The sequence below is a fragment of the Rhinoderma darwinii genome, chromosome 3 (assembly GCF_050947455.1).
Source record: "Rhinoderma darwinii isolate aRhiDar2 chromosome 3, aRhiDar2.hap1, whole genome shotgun sequence".
NCBI classification, from domain to species: Eukaryota; Metazoa; Chordata; class Amphibia; order Anura; family Rhinodermatidae; genus Rhinoderma; species Rhinoderma darwinii.
Genome location: NC_134689.1, coordinates 238,535,384 through 238,550,854, shown reverse-complemented (window position 1 = coordinate 238,550,854; position 15,471 = coordinate 238,535,384).

Sequence of the window (15,471 nt, the reverse complement as noted above, 5' to 3'; positions counted from 1 at the left end):
TTCGGCGAACTAGCCGAACCGAACTTTTGAAAAGTTCGCTCATCTCTACAGAGGAGAATAGTGTAATACTACAGAGGGATTTGGGGAAGCTGGAGGTTTGGATAGAGAAATGGCAAATTTAGTTTAATGTGGAGAAAGGTAAGGTTATGCACTTGCGCTGGGTCCAATCAGCAGTTTATTACCACATATGGGGTATTGCCATATTGGGAGACATTGCTTTACAAATGTTGGGGTGCATTTTCTTCGTTATTCCTTGTAAATATTAAAAAATGATATGTTTTTTTCAGAAAAATAGTAGATTTTCATTATTACAGACTAATTCCAATATATTTAGCGAAAAACCTGTGTTGTCAAAATGCAAACTAAACCCCTAGGAAAATTCCTTGAGAGGTGTAGTTTCCAAAATGGGGTCACTTTTGGGGGGTTTCCCCTGTTTTGGTCCCTCCAGGGCATTGTAAACGCGACATGGCACCGAAAACCAATCCAGCAAAATCTGTTCTCCAAAATCCAATTGGCGCTCCTTCCATTCTGAGCCCTGCTGTGGGTCCAATCAGCAGTTTATTACCACATATTGGATATTGCCATATTCAGGAGACATTGCTTTACAAATGTTGGGGTGCATTTTCTTCATTATTCCTTGTAAATATCACAAATTTCTATGTTTTTTCAGAAAAAAAGTAGATTTTCATTTTAACAGACTACTTCCAATATATTTAGAGAAAAACCTGTGTGGTGAAAATACTAACTATACCCCTAGATAAATTTCTTGAGGGGTGTAGTTTCCAAAATGGGGTAACTTTGGGGATGTTTCCACTGTTTTGGCACCACAAGACCTATTCAAACCTGACAAGGTGCCTAAAATATATTCTAAAAAAAGGAGGCTCAAAATCCACTAGGTGCTCCTTTGCTTCGGAGGCCAGTGTTTCAGTCCATTAGCGCACTAGGGCCACATGTGGGATATTTCTAAAAACTGCAGAATCTGGGCAATAAAATATTGAGTTGTATTTCTCAGGTAAAACCTTCTGTGTTACAATAAAAAATGTATTAGAAATTAATTTCGGCAAAAAAAATTAAATTTGTACATTTCACCTCTACTTTGCTTTAATTCCTGTGAAACGCCTAAAGGGTTAAAACACTTTGTGAATGCTGATTCGAATACCTTGAGGGGTGCAGTTTTCAAAATAGGGTGACTTATGGGGATTTTCTAAAATATAAGGCCCTCAAAGCCACTTCAGTACTGAACTGGTACCTGAAAAATTGCTGCTAAAGTTCTAAACCTTGTAACGTCCTAGAAAAATAAAAGAACGTTCAAAAAATGATGCACACATAAAGCATAAAGTAGACATATGGGAAATGTTAACTCGTAACTATTTTGCGCGGTATTGCTATCTGTTTTACAAGCAGATATGTTTACATTTAGAAAAATGAATATTTTTGAATTTTTTTTCTACATTTTGGTGTTTTTCAGAAATAAATACCAAAAATATCGACCAAATTTTTTCACTAACATAAAGTACAATATGTCATGAGAAAACAATCTCAGAATCGCTTGGATAGGTAAAAGCGTTCCGATGTTATTACCACATAAAATAACACATGTCCGATTTGAAAAAATTGGCTGTGTCCTGAAGGCCAAAACAGGCTGGGTCCTGAAGGGGGTTAATAAAAAATATAATATTACAGATTATGAGTACTAGATTCTGGAGATGGGACGGCGATCCAGGGATTTATTCTGATTGTCATATTTGGAGTCAGGGAGGAATTTTTACCCTAATGAGGCAATTGGCATCAACCTAATGGGGGCTTTGCCTTCCTCTAGATTAGCACGGTAGGATTATAGGTTGGACTTGATGGACCTGTGTCTTTTTTTTCAACCTTATAAACTATGTAACTATGTAATAAACCATAGAATCTTACATTATAATTCTGAAATTTTGCTTGAAAGAGATGTTACACAAGCAATATCCCTTGAGATTCTTGCAGACATAATAACAGACATGCCATTTCAAATAGGCTACAGGGACAGCCCTAATTACTGAACTAATTACAGTCCCGTCCTATATTATCTGTCACACAGAGCTGAAATTCTAGCTAATTACAATATTATGCTAAAATATATTTTTTTAAATTAGCCAAAACAGAAGTAAAACATATTTTTTATGTGATGAAAGCATTAATGTCAGCTTAAGTATAAATGTCTGAATGCTCTCGTAGATGCTCATCCAATTTCTTTTCCTGTCATAGCTCTGCTAAGGTATCTGTGCACAGAACACATATTAAACAGGTATGCCTTATCTACCCAAGCAAATTGGCGGTGATATGGGCATGCTTTGAATAACCAACAGTGGCTTTTTTTCTTCTTTTTAACATCCATAAGCTAGCAAAGTAAAACGCTATTACAGCTCAGCACCACGGGCCTGGAACGAGAATATCAGAAACCCAGTGGGAGGGATATCACCTGCTGCACTGCTACCCCACTATGAGGTTTGACACACTGTATTTCTGACAAGTATATACTAAACACAGAATGCATGCTGAGCTGTGCCTAAGGTTTTTATTAACATCAGTATGTTACCATTAAGAAGGTATTCCTTTTAGATGTTAAAAATGTGCCAATCTAGAGACTAGTCCGAAGAAGTAAAATAATATTCTCTTCAAACATGACATATTGTATATTTAAAAAGTACTTTCCCAATCTTTTTATATTAACCTCTATTTTTAGATAATAGACAAAATTATTTTATTTCATGACAATAAAATTATTGTAAATATGCAAGGAGACTATCTACCTAATAATAGAATCATCATCATCATCCTCAATCATCACCATCCTCAATCATCAACCATCATCATCTGCTTTTTGCAATATTAAGCAATGGAGAAACATTGACAATATACATGTTTTAAAAGCAGAAAAACAATAGTACAAAATAAGATCAATGGTACACCAAGTCCACAAACCAACACAATATCTGGGATTTAACAATGTTTCTACACCATTTATTTGGAATAGAAAAGTCTCAAACTACCCAAAAGTTGCACAAATTTTGGTCACTTTCGGCCGCAATTGAAACTCTTTTCCAAAAAGTGGGCGTAGCGTAGCGAAAGGGGCAGCCCCTCGTATTTACTAGAGCTTATGCCAGAAACTGGTGTACATTATAGCAGAAATCTATGCCAGCTCCTGGCTGGGGTAGATTTCATTTAGTGGCACACGGACAACCAGCGATGCAACAAAGTTATTTAGAGGCTTGCGCCTCTTAATATCTTTGTTGCATCTTAATCCTGTGTGTTTCTTATTAAGACTGGCATATAAAACTTTTAACTTTTCTACAGAAGAGTCGCAAGTTGTACATACCATAGATGCAGATCATGAGTCTGTGATGGGGCCCTTTAAGAGAGGAGGCATAGCCCTGGTTGTTCTAATCCCTTTTGCAACTGGGTAGCAAGAAACTTTGCAGGATTCCTCTCTCCAGAAAACCTGTATTGTTAGCACAAAAGGGGGTGGGCAATTTGCCCAAGGTTTATAGAGTAGGGAAATAAATGCCAGGCCCTTCTGCCAGGCCCATATGTGGTAATAAACTGCTGTTTTGACCCACGGCAGGGCTCAGAAGGTAAGGAGCGCCATTTGGATTTTGTATCGCAGATTTTGCTGGATTGGTTTTCAGTGCCATGTCGCGTTTGCAACGCCCTGGAGGGACCAAAACAGTGGAAACACCCCAAAAGTGACCCCATTTGGGAAACTACACCTCTCAAGGAATTTTTCTAGGGATATAGTGAGCATTTAGAAAACACAGGTTTTTTGCAGAACTTAGTGAAATTAGGCCGTCAAATGAATATCAACATTTTTGTCCAATAAAATGTTTAATTTTTTCATTTTTACAAGGGATAAAGGAGAAAAAGCCGACCAAAATGTGTAACGCAATCTATCCCGAGTATGACAATACCCCACATGTGGTAATAATTGTTTTTTTTTAATAGAAATGAATTAACCTTTGCAGGACTGATCCTTTTTTGCTTTTCTATTTTAGTTTTTCACTCCCCGCCTTTAAACGCCATAACTTTTTTATTTTTCCATCAATAGAGCGATGTGAGGGCTTATTTTTTGCGGGAAGAGTTGTAGTTTCTATTGACACCATTTAAAGTACCATGTAATGTCCTGGGAAACCGAAAATCAAATTCTTTGCGGGGTGAAATTGGAAAAACTGCGATACCTACCATGGTTTTTTGTGTTTTGTTTTTACCGCTTTCACCGTGCGGTAACTTTATTCTGTGGGTCAATATAATTACGGTGATACAAAGAAAAAACGATTTGTTTAAAAAAAAAAAAAGTTTTGTTTAAACACATTCTGAGAGCCGTAACTTTTTTATTTGTTGGTCGATTGAGCGATGTGAGGGCTTATTTTTTTTTATTTATTTATTTATTACATTTATTTCTTACGGCGTTCATTATGCGCTAAAAATTACAGTTTTACTTTATTCTGCGGGTCGGTACGATTACGTTGATACCATATGTATATAGTTTTTTTATGTTTTTCAGCGTTTGCACAATAAAATCACTTGTTTATAAAATAATACATTTTCTGTATCATCATATTCTCAGAGGCAGAACTTTTTTATTTTTCAGTCAAAATAGTGGTATAGGGGCTTGTTTTTTGCGAGAAGAGTTTTAGTTTTTATTGATACTATTTTGGGGTACATGCGACTTTTTGATCAATTTTTATTCTATTTTTTGGGAGGGGTGGTGACCAAAAAATTGTGATTCTGGCATGGTTTTTCGTTTATTTTTTTTGCGGTGTTCACCGTGAGGGAAAAAACAACATTATAGTTTTATAGTTTGGGTCGTTACGAATGCAGTGATACCCAATATGTGTACTGTTTTTTAAAATTTTCATTTTTTTTCCTATAATAAGAGACTTATTATAGGAAAAAAAAATCTTTTATTTTTACACTTTTGTAAAATATTTTTATTAACTTCTTTTAACATTTTTTTTTTACTTTTTACACTTTCTTTTTTTACCTGCATCTCTGATCGCTGCTAGAATACATTACACTACCTTTGTAGTGTGATGTATTCCAACTGTCAGTGTGACGTCACAGTCACTCTGATAGTAAGGGCATGACCACACGTGGCGGATTTCCTCCGCAACTGTCCGCATCAATGCCGCACAGAATCTGCGTCGCAGATTCTGCTGCGGATCTGCACAAAATGTGCAGAAAATTGATGCGGACTAGCTGCTGCGGACTGCGGGAAAAGTGCTTCCCTTCTCCCTATCAGTGCAGGATAGAGAGAAGGGACAGCACTTTCCCTAGTGAAAGTAAAAGAATTTCATACTTACCGCCCGTTGTCTTGGTGACGCGTCCCTCTTTCGGCATCCAGCCCGACCTCCCTGGATGACGCGCCAGTCCATGTGACCGCTGCAGCCTGTGCTTGGCCTGTGATTGGCTGCAGCCGTCACTTACACTGAAACGTCATCCTGGGAGGCCGGACTGGAGACAGACGCAGGGAGTTCTCGGTAAGTATGAACTTATATGTTTTTTTACAGATACATGTATATTGTGATCGGTAGTCACTGTCCCGGGTGCAGAAACAGTTACTGCCGATCGCTTAACTCTTTCAGCACCCTGGACAGTGACTATTTACAGACGTCTCCTAGCAACGCTCCCGTCATTACGGGAGCCCCATTGACTTCCTCAGTCTGGCTGTAGACCTAGAAATACATAGGTCCAGCCAGAATGAAGAAATGTCATGGTAGTAAAACCAATACGCTCCGCAGCACACATAAGATCTGCGGACTTCATTGCGGAATTTTGACTCTCCATTGAAGTCAATGGAGAAATTCCGCCATGAGTCCGCCACTGCTCCGCAACAGACAGAGCATGCTGCGGACACCAAATTCCGCTCCGCAGCCTATGCTCCGCAGCGGAATTTTACGCCTCGTCTAAACGAACACTGCTAAATTAAAGTGTAAGTCAATGGACAAACGGCACCGCTGCGGATTAACGCTGCGGAGTGTCCGCAGCGGAATTTAAGTGAAATTCCGCCACGTGTGAACCCAGCCTAAGTCTACGAGGACCAGCCAGAGGCTGGTCCTCATAGGCTTCCATACATGACAGACCCGGAGGCCGTTGTCTGGCCTCCGTATGCCATCACAAGCATCAGCAACCCCCACAATTACATGGGGGCTGCTGATGTGCTACAAACCCCCTAAATACGGCGATCGCAATCGAGCGCCGCATTTAAGGGGTTAATTTAGAAGCATTGGAAAGAATTTTCACATTTTTCTAACTTAGACCAACCAGCCCTCCATGCAATAATAGAGGATATGGAAATTATTGTGAAACCAGCAGTAGCTGTCATGGATAGACGTGACTACTTGGAAGAGGTCACATCACAGTTGAGTGATTCGAGGGTATACAGACATCTGAATAAGAATCCAGTACAGTCAATTGCCATTAAAATTAGGACATTGTTGGATCGTTATCTTGGACAGCACGTGATTGATACTAAAATGTATGATGTTTTGATCAATACAACTCCCATTACACAGGTCTTATACATGCTGCCCAAGATACATAAACACGTTAATAAACCGCCAGGACGGCCGATTGTGGCATCGACTGAATCAATATTGTCACCCCTGTCTACTGTGTTAGAAAAGATTCTTACACCATTGGTTAAAAGACAACTTCATTTTTATTGAACACAGGGGCTTTTTTGCAGGTTATACATGACATCCTACTGATACCAAGGGAGGCCCTGTTGGTATCCTGTGATCCTGGGATGTCAATAGTCTATATACTTCAATACAGCACGAGAAGGGCCTGTCATTGGTTAGTATGGATCTTCTGACTCTTGTTCTGAAAGATAACTATTTTCTGTTTCAGTATTCTTTCTTTTTACAAGTACAATGTACAGCAATGGGGTCCAATGTGGCCCCTCCATATGCAAATTGCTATATTGCCAATTTTGAAGAGGAATTTATTTACGCAAATGGGCTGTTCCAAACCTATTCATTGGTCTGGAAGAAATATATAGTTGATATTTTTTGTATATGGGGGGCCCATTGGACAACCTTCTTGCCTTTCATTAATATATAAATAGTATATGGCCTGAGCTGCAGGTCACAGTGCATCATGACTCATCCAAAATAGACTCTTTAGACACAACTGTCATTAAAAATGACAATAGATCTCTCTCTGATTTAGTTGTAAAATCAACAGACAGAAACAATCTTTTACATTTTAGGAGTTGTCATCATACTGCTACTAAAAAGTCTCTACCCATTTCGTAGTCCAATGCATTGATCATATAATCACAGCTAATGATATCAAAAAGTTATGTTTAGACGAAAATTCAAAAAAAGTTTAGTGACAGAGGATATCCACAAATGGTCCTGGAGGAGTGTAGACGTGCTAGGGTCGTTAGACCCAAAATGAAGAAAGCTAGGAAACCTTATAGCCACTCTTTCCATCCCTTTGCTTATAAGATACATAAAATGATCTGTCATTTTACAGAAGGGCTATCCTACAGAAGAAGCTTTTAAACAACCTTATTTAACTTGCTTTTGCCATACTCAGAATTTACGAGACAAATTGGTATGTGCAGATGAGGGTTCTAAATCTGTGGTTTCTCGACAAAAAAAAATGGGTACTTTCCCATGCCTACATTGTTCTCAATGCACTAATGTCACTAAAGGGGACATGGTTTTTCTCCATTATCAGGCAAAGGAATTACCATTAACCTCTTAACGCCGAAGGACGGATATATCAATCCTCTGCAGCTGCTAGTTCGCGCAGGAGGACGGATATATCCGTCCTGTGATGGCGCAGGTACTGTCACTGTACCCACGCGATCAGCGGCAGGAGCACGGCTGTTATACACAGCCTGGCTCCTGCTGCAACTGCCAGAATCGAAGCGCGCTCCGATTCCGGCAGTTTAACCCATTAAATGCCGCTGTCAATAGTGACAGTGACATTGAATGTGTTTGACAGAGGGAGGGAGCACCCTCTGTCACCCCATCGGCGCCCCTGCAAAGAAATTGCGGGTCGCCGTCGGGTTTCCATGGCAGCCGGGGGCCTAACAAAGACCCCCAGGTCTGTCTTCAGCAAATGCCTGTTAGGCCATACCGGCCCAATAGATTGCCTGTCAGTTTTACACTGACAGGCAATAAAGCTTTGGTATACTAAGTATACCAAAGCATTATATATGCGATCAGCAGATCACATAGTGAAGTCCCCTGGTGGGACTAAAAAAAAAAAATGTAAATCAGTTAAATAAAGTTTGTGAAAAAAAATAAAAAATTACAGTCAAAATCAAATAAAACTACTTTTTTTGCCCAAAAAGTGGTTTTATTTAGTAAAAGTGTCAAAAAGCGATCGTAACAACTTGAACAATAAAATTAACACATTAATTAAACCGCCGGATAAACGGCGTCCAAAAAAAATGAAAGAAAAACAACGGCAAAATTCTCTTTTCTCCCATTCCACCCATAAAAATTTAATAAAAGTTAATCTATAAGTCCTATGTACCCCAAAATAGTACTAATGAAAACTACACATTGGCCCTCAAAAATCAAGCCCACATACGGCCACATTGACGGAAAAATAAAAAAATTACGGCTCTTGGAATGCGGCGATGCAAAAACTATTTTTTTCTAAAAGGGTTTTTATTGTGCAAACGTAGGAAAACATATAAAACCTTTACATATTTGGTATCCCCGTAATCGTGCCGACCCATAGAATAAAGTTAACATGTTATTTACGCTGCATAGTAAACGGCGTAAATTTACAACGTGAAAATTAATGCTGGAATAGATGCTTTTTTTCAATTCTCTCCTAAAATAAAGTTAATAAAAGTTAATCAATATATTATAAGCATCTAAAAATGTTACAATTACAAAATACAACTCGTCCCGCAAAAAACAAGCCCTTATACGGCGATGTCGACGGAATTAAAAAAAAGTTACGACCGTGAAAAAACTAAAAATAATCCTTGGTCATTAACTTGCAAAATGGCCTGGTCATTAAGGGGTTAAGGGCTATTTTACATATGTTGTTTATGTTGTGAAGTGTCCATGTGGTCCCGTGTATGTTGGGGAAACTACCCAGCATATATGGGACCGCATTTTGCAACATAAGTCGACTATTAGATGCAAAAACTTGATGTTACCATTGCCCTATTACTTACAGCAACTAGGCCATAATGTATCCCAACTGAAGTTCCAAATATTGGAACAAGTGTCTGTTCCTAGGGGAGGTGGTGACTATAGGAAGAAATTAAAGCCTTTTGCATCCATACGATGCAATCATTGGAACCCAAATGTTTGAACGAGTATGATTTTCATAGCTTTATTGAGTAATGTCAATATGGTTGCTGTGAACTGCGGCTTCTAATTATTGACAATTTATGGATAAATCAATCCTATTATTCTATTGGATACTATCCCATGTGTCTTAAAGAGGCTCTGTCACCAGATTTTGCAACCCCTATCTGCTATTGCAGCAGATCGGCGCTGCAATGTAGATTACAGTAACGTTTTTATTTTTAAAAAACAAGCATTTTTGGCCAAGTTATGACCATTTTTGTAGTTATGCAAATGAGGCTTGCAAAAGTCCAAGTGGGTGTGTTTAAAAGTAAAAGTCCAAGTGGGCGTGTATTATGTGCGTACATCGGGGCGTTTTTAATACTTTTACTAGCTGGGCGCTCTGATGAGAAGTATCATCCACTTCTCTTCACAACGCCCAGCTTCTGGCAGTGCAGACACAGCGTGTTCTTGAGAGATCACGCTGTGACGTCACTCACAGGTCCTGCATCGTGTCAGACGAGCGAGGACACTGGCACCAGAGGCTTCAGTTGATTCTGCAGCAGCATCGGCGTTAGCAGGTAAGTCGATGTAGCTACTTACCTGCAAACGCTGATGCTGCTGCAGAATCAACTGTAGCCTCTGGTGCCGATGTGTCCTCGCTCGTCTGACACGATGCAGGACCTGTGAGTGACGTCACAGCTTGATCTCTCGAGAACACGCTGTGTCTGCACTGCCAGAAGCTGGGCGTTCTGAAGAGAAGTGGATGATACTTCTCATCAGAGCGCCCAGCTAGTAAAAGTATTAAAAACGCCCCGATGTACACACATAATACACGCCCACTTGGACTTTTACTTTTAAACACACCCACTTGGACTTTTGCAAGCCTCATTTGCATAACTACAAAAATGGTCATAACTTGGCCAAAAATGCTCGTTTTTTAAAAATAAAAACGTTACTGTAATCTACATTGCAGCGCCGATCTGCTGCAATAGCAGATAGGGGTTGCAAAATCTGGTGACAGAGCCTCTTTAAATACGCTATATGATATATGGCTTTATTTACACCATGACCCTTTTCTCCTTTTGTATTTGACAGGCACGCTAAAAATGTAACCTCTATAGATCTTGGAGGATGCCCCTGTCATCTTGCTGCATTAGCGGGAACATTTAAAATGTTTATTTTTTATCTAGCAGAACATCGATATTGATGCACTTACACTATGTTTATATCATGTGACTCACCAGACATAGGTGTTGTATCTATTCACTCACGCTTCACACTGGATGATCACCTGATCAGTTTACGTCATGACGCTGCGTGAGATGATCACACGAGGTGAAGTTTTTCTTCATGTACACGCTGCTTATATCTCGACTTGGCGCTATTCAATATAGCAACGGACGTTGCGTATGAAAGCAGTATACCGAGTCTAGAAGATTTCTCTTATTCAATTTTTTGCTGTGTAATCCGGTAAGATACCTTTTCTTTACCTTATGCACAATATAACTTGGGACACCCTCCAAGATTTTTTCTGATATTTGTGTTGTAAATAGAGACCAAAACAGGTAGACTAGTTTGCTTTTACACTCTATAGAATTGATTATACCACTTATATTTGTTGGCCATTACATTGGATATAGTGGACATGTTCATCACAATTGATATTCTCACAATGGTACTATACGTGATTTATAACATTGGAATAAAATGTACTAATATAGAATGGTGATGTTATACCATATTTTGCCTGTGATACATTTTTGTATGATTTTTGGATTTCTGTTCTTTACAATAAATATATGAATATTATAATTTGACATATATTACATATGATTATTTATTTTGTTCTGTTTTGTATAGAATTATCTGATGATGGCCTATTGTGGCCGAAAACATTTATAAGTGGATTGCAGAATAAAAATTATAACATATTTTCACCACAAAACCTGAGTGCCGAGTTCTTATATTAATATTGAGAAGGAGTGGAATCCTACTCAAGCACCATCATTCGTCAGAGTGCCGTATATTTCCTATATATTCCTCGACAGGCATGCTGTTCTTTGTTCTTTTCTCGCTTTCATTTTTTGTTACACTTTCGTCCTGCAGAGAAGAATATTAAAGCGGGTGCTCTATCCCCATCTTTTGATCCCGAGGACCAGGTTCCGGGAACCTCAGTTCATTATAGAACCTAAACTCTACCTCTCAGTGTCTCCGGTCGACATCCTGAACACCCCTCTGGGTAAGAGCTGTAACAAATCCTCCATTTGGGTCACGCCTCTAAAATCTCAAGTCATCCAAGGATCCATAATACTCTAGAGCTCATTTCCCGGCATTACTGTTGGCCTAGTTTGTCCCAGGATGTAAAAGATTTTCTCGCTGCTTGCTCCACTTATGCTAAAAACAAGATTCCTCACTTAAAACCTGCAACTGCAACTACTTCCTCTACCCATACCGGACTCCCCATGGACTCACAATATATCCATGGACTTCATTACGGACCTTCCAAGTGGTTGGAGGGTGAAAAGCCAAGGGTCCACCGGAATCCGCTCCACAGTCTAGCCACCAGAAATCCCTACGACACGGTGGGTTCACTATACCCCTTGCCATCTGAAAATATTATTACTACACTATGTTGGACGGAGAACATCACACATAATAGTTTATAGATAGATTCTTCATATATTTTCCCGAAATGTATATTCAAATGTGCTGTAAACATAGCATTACATGTATGCTTCAGAAAAAAAGGGATCAGAGCTCTGTAGAAAACAATGGCGCTCCAACTCCTGTTTAAATATATTAAGGAAGCTGTTCATCTCTTTTTTAATTCAAAGGAGAGAGAAGTTATCTTACTTGTATTGACCAGGTCACATATCTTACACCCAGGGCCGGCGTCAACACCCACTGCCCTTTGGGGGGCCCACTCAGCTGCTGGGTGCTGTCGCTGCCATCATCACTGCATCACTGTCCATATATGTACTGTGATGTCGGTAGGAGACAAGGAGTCCCAGGCAGAGCGATAGTGGCTCTGCTCCGGGATTCCCTCTCTGGGGAAGCCTCTGACATCAATGTCCATATATGGACAGTGATGTCAGAGGGAGAGAAGGAGTCCCAGGCAGAGAGCTACAAGCGGACAGCATATGGACAGTGATGTCAGGAGGAGAGGAGTCGCAAGCAGTGTGCTAGTGGCTCTGCTCCAGGACACAGTCTCTGTGGAAGCCCCTGACATCACTGTCCATATATGGACAGTGTTGTCAGGAGCAGAGCAGTGTCCCAGGCAGAGTGCTAGTAGCGCTCTGCCCGGGACTTTGGCTTTGGCGTTGCCCCTGACATCACTAGCCGTATATGGACAGTGATGTCAGGGGCTTCCCCAGAGCTGGAGAACCGGAGCAGAGCCATTACCAGCGCTCTGCCTGGGACTTCAGCTCTTCTCCAGACATCACTATCCATATATGGACAGTAATGTCAGGAACAGAGCAGGAGTCCCAAGTAGTCTGCCAGTAGTGCTCTGCCTGGAACTATGGCTCTGGGGTTGCCCCTGATAACACTGTCCATATATAGACAATGTCAGGGGTTTCTCCTGAAGCGGAATTGCCTGCCAGAGCATCGGCAATGCTCTTTCTGGGGATTCCACTCCTATAGGGAGCCCCAAAGGTACTACCTACAGGGAGGGGGGCTGTGTGGCACTACCTGGGAGGAGGGGGCTGTGTGGCACTTCTTGTGAGGGGGCTGTGTGGCACTACCTGGGAGGGGGCTGTGTGTTACTATATACAGAGGGCACTAAATTTATGGGGGTACAAACTGGGGGCCTAACTTCTATATAGGGGCATAAACAGGGCCTAATGTCTATATGGGGCACAAGGTGATGGTTTCTGCCATTTTACTGCCGCCGTGAGTTCCCACGCAAAGGGGCCTACTAAGTCTGTGTCGCCCAAGGGCCCACATAAGTGTGGAGCCGGCCCTGAGTACACCATCTCTTTTTATGTTATTTCAGAAGAGATAAATACATATTTTCCTTGTACAGTATGTTCAATTCTGCAGCTCTTCTTTACTGACTTATGTAGAGCTCAGCTTCATTTTACTTATTTTCTCCCTGACTATAATCTCCACACTGTGGTATACTAAATGTCACAGAGAAAATAAAAGAAAAGCAGCTACTGAACCTTCCACTCTGATATAGAGAGCTGGTGCAAGTATCATGGGATATTTAGTGCTAAATTGGTGACAGAAAATACTGTGTCTGTGTATTAACCTTGATTTTTCAATGAGAGCCTTAAATTCCCCAAATTATTACTAGGCAGATTATTAAAGCATACAATTTGGATATATTTGGCACACAGATACTTATGTGGTACTTCAGTTTAATATGTGAATATGTACTGAAAGAGATGAATTGAATAATTCTAATCTGGACCTGCCAAGTTTTCCTTCATGGGTAATTTAATACGTTTTTGCATCAAGAAAACCAGGTTCTTCTTGCAGAACACAGCCTAGGGCAGAAAATTATCATCTGTTGTGAAAAAGCATTACTAAAAGTTATTTTTTCCCCCACAAAAATGGGAGGCACCATGGCTCTATTGATGAAAATCATTATAATAAACAATATAGTAAAGTGTGTGCCTCCAACTTTTGTGTTGACATTTTGGGTAGGGTCAGATTGGCCCTCCAGAGTCCCTAATACAATAGGAGTACAAAAAGCCAGCAAAAGCAGCCTCATTTAGAGCTGACCTTGGAGCCAATCAGTTGCCACTATTCTAGTCTATTTCTTATGGGTCAATTCTTAATAACCTATTTGACTTTAGTGATGATATGTCCCGCGTGTCCAATGATAGCAGCAAAGTTTACAATGCAACTAAAAGTTGACGTTTACATGTTCTGTTTAGGTGGTAGTAGGCTCTTATTTACTCCTGTGAGTCCGTGGAACCCCAGTCAGATGCTGAGATTGAGGAAAGCTCTTTATTATTGCGTGTAATTTTAAAAGGTTGAAGGGTTGAACAGAAACCTTAACGTAACCAACTCTAAAGCATCTGGGATAGATTTGGAACATTAACTTGAGTTATCCAACATCGGTGGTTTACCATAGTACAGATCTACTGGTGCAATGGACGTAAATTCCCAAGAAATAAATACCAAAAAGCTAATGGACAGTGTTCCATGCAGTGTAAAGGTTGTTAAAAAGCAATGACCAATGATTAGTTAAAACTGTAGACTGGTCATTTCTGACTTAGTGGTATATAAGTATTATTTAATAACTAAACAGCAAAGCTTTTAGTTCATGTAATTCACAGTATTATTTGTCACTTACTCCAATATTGGAATTAGTTTTGTTGCTTGGTTTAATACTCTGACCTTGGCTTGCCTTATAATGTTCTCTCTTGAGATTCACTGTCAGATGTCATCCATGGAGACTACTCTGAGAAATCTAAACTGCAAAATCAATACAACCTTGCATAGTCCCTAGTGAAAACAAGTTTCACACCTTTGGCTACTGAGTACTAATCTTTGATGGCTTAGGTTATTCACCTTACTTTCTTAAGAGTTTGCATGTCTCAACTTATGTTTGAGTGACAATTTGTAGCTGTTAGATGGTGGTTTAGGGTCAGTAAAACAAAAACACCCTAAATGATTTTTCATGCTCATGCCTATTTCCTATTTTTATCCTGTAAGGCTATAAAGTTTCTTGAATTTATGTACCAAATAGTTTTCCTCTCCCAAATTGTGCTGTCAGCACCAGAAGATGAACTAAAGGAAAAATAAATGCATACTTTTAATAGCATTTCTGTTTTCCTTAAATAGAATACAACCCTTAACAATAAACAAGTTATGGGAATATAGTTGTTCCCTATACTGACTCCAAACTAGCTCTGCTGGGTTGTCATATTTCCATGGCCAGCAGAAGCTTCAGATTCAAATAAATGCTCATCTTTTTTATTTTTTTTCCCAAGCTGCCAACCAAGTAAAGGTGTAATACTGAAAAGCAGCAGCATTACATGACTGATTTATAAAATGCGTTATGAACCATCTGAAGAAGTTCTAAGTATATGGAAGGACTGTCCACTTTCAGACAATCTTTACTTGTTACAAAGGTCTCTTGACAATCAGTTGCTCACAAAGTGTTCCACTTATGGCACCTCTGGAGATCAGCTGTTATCTGTAGTGAAACCTG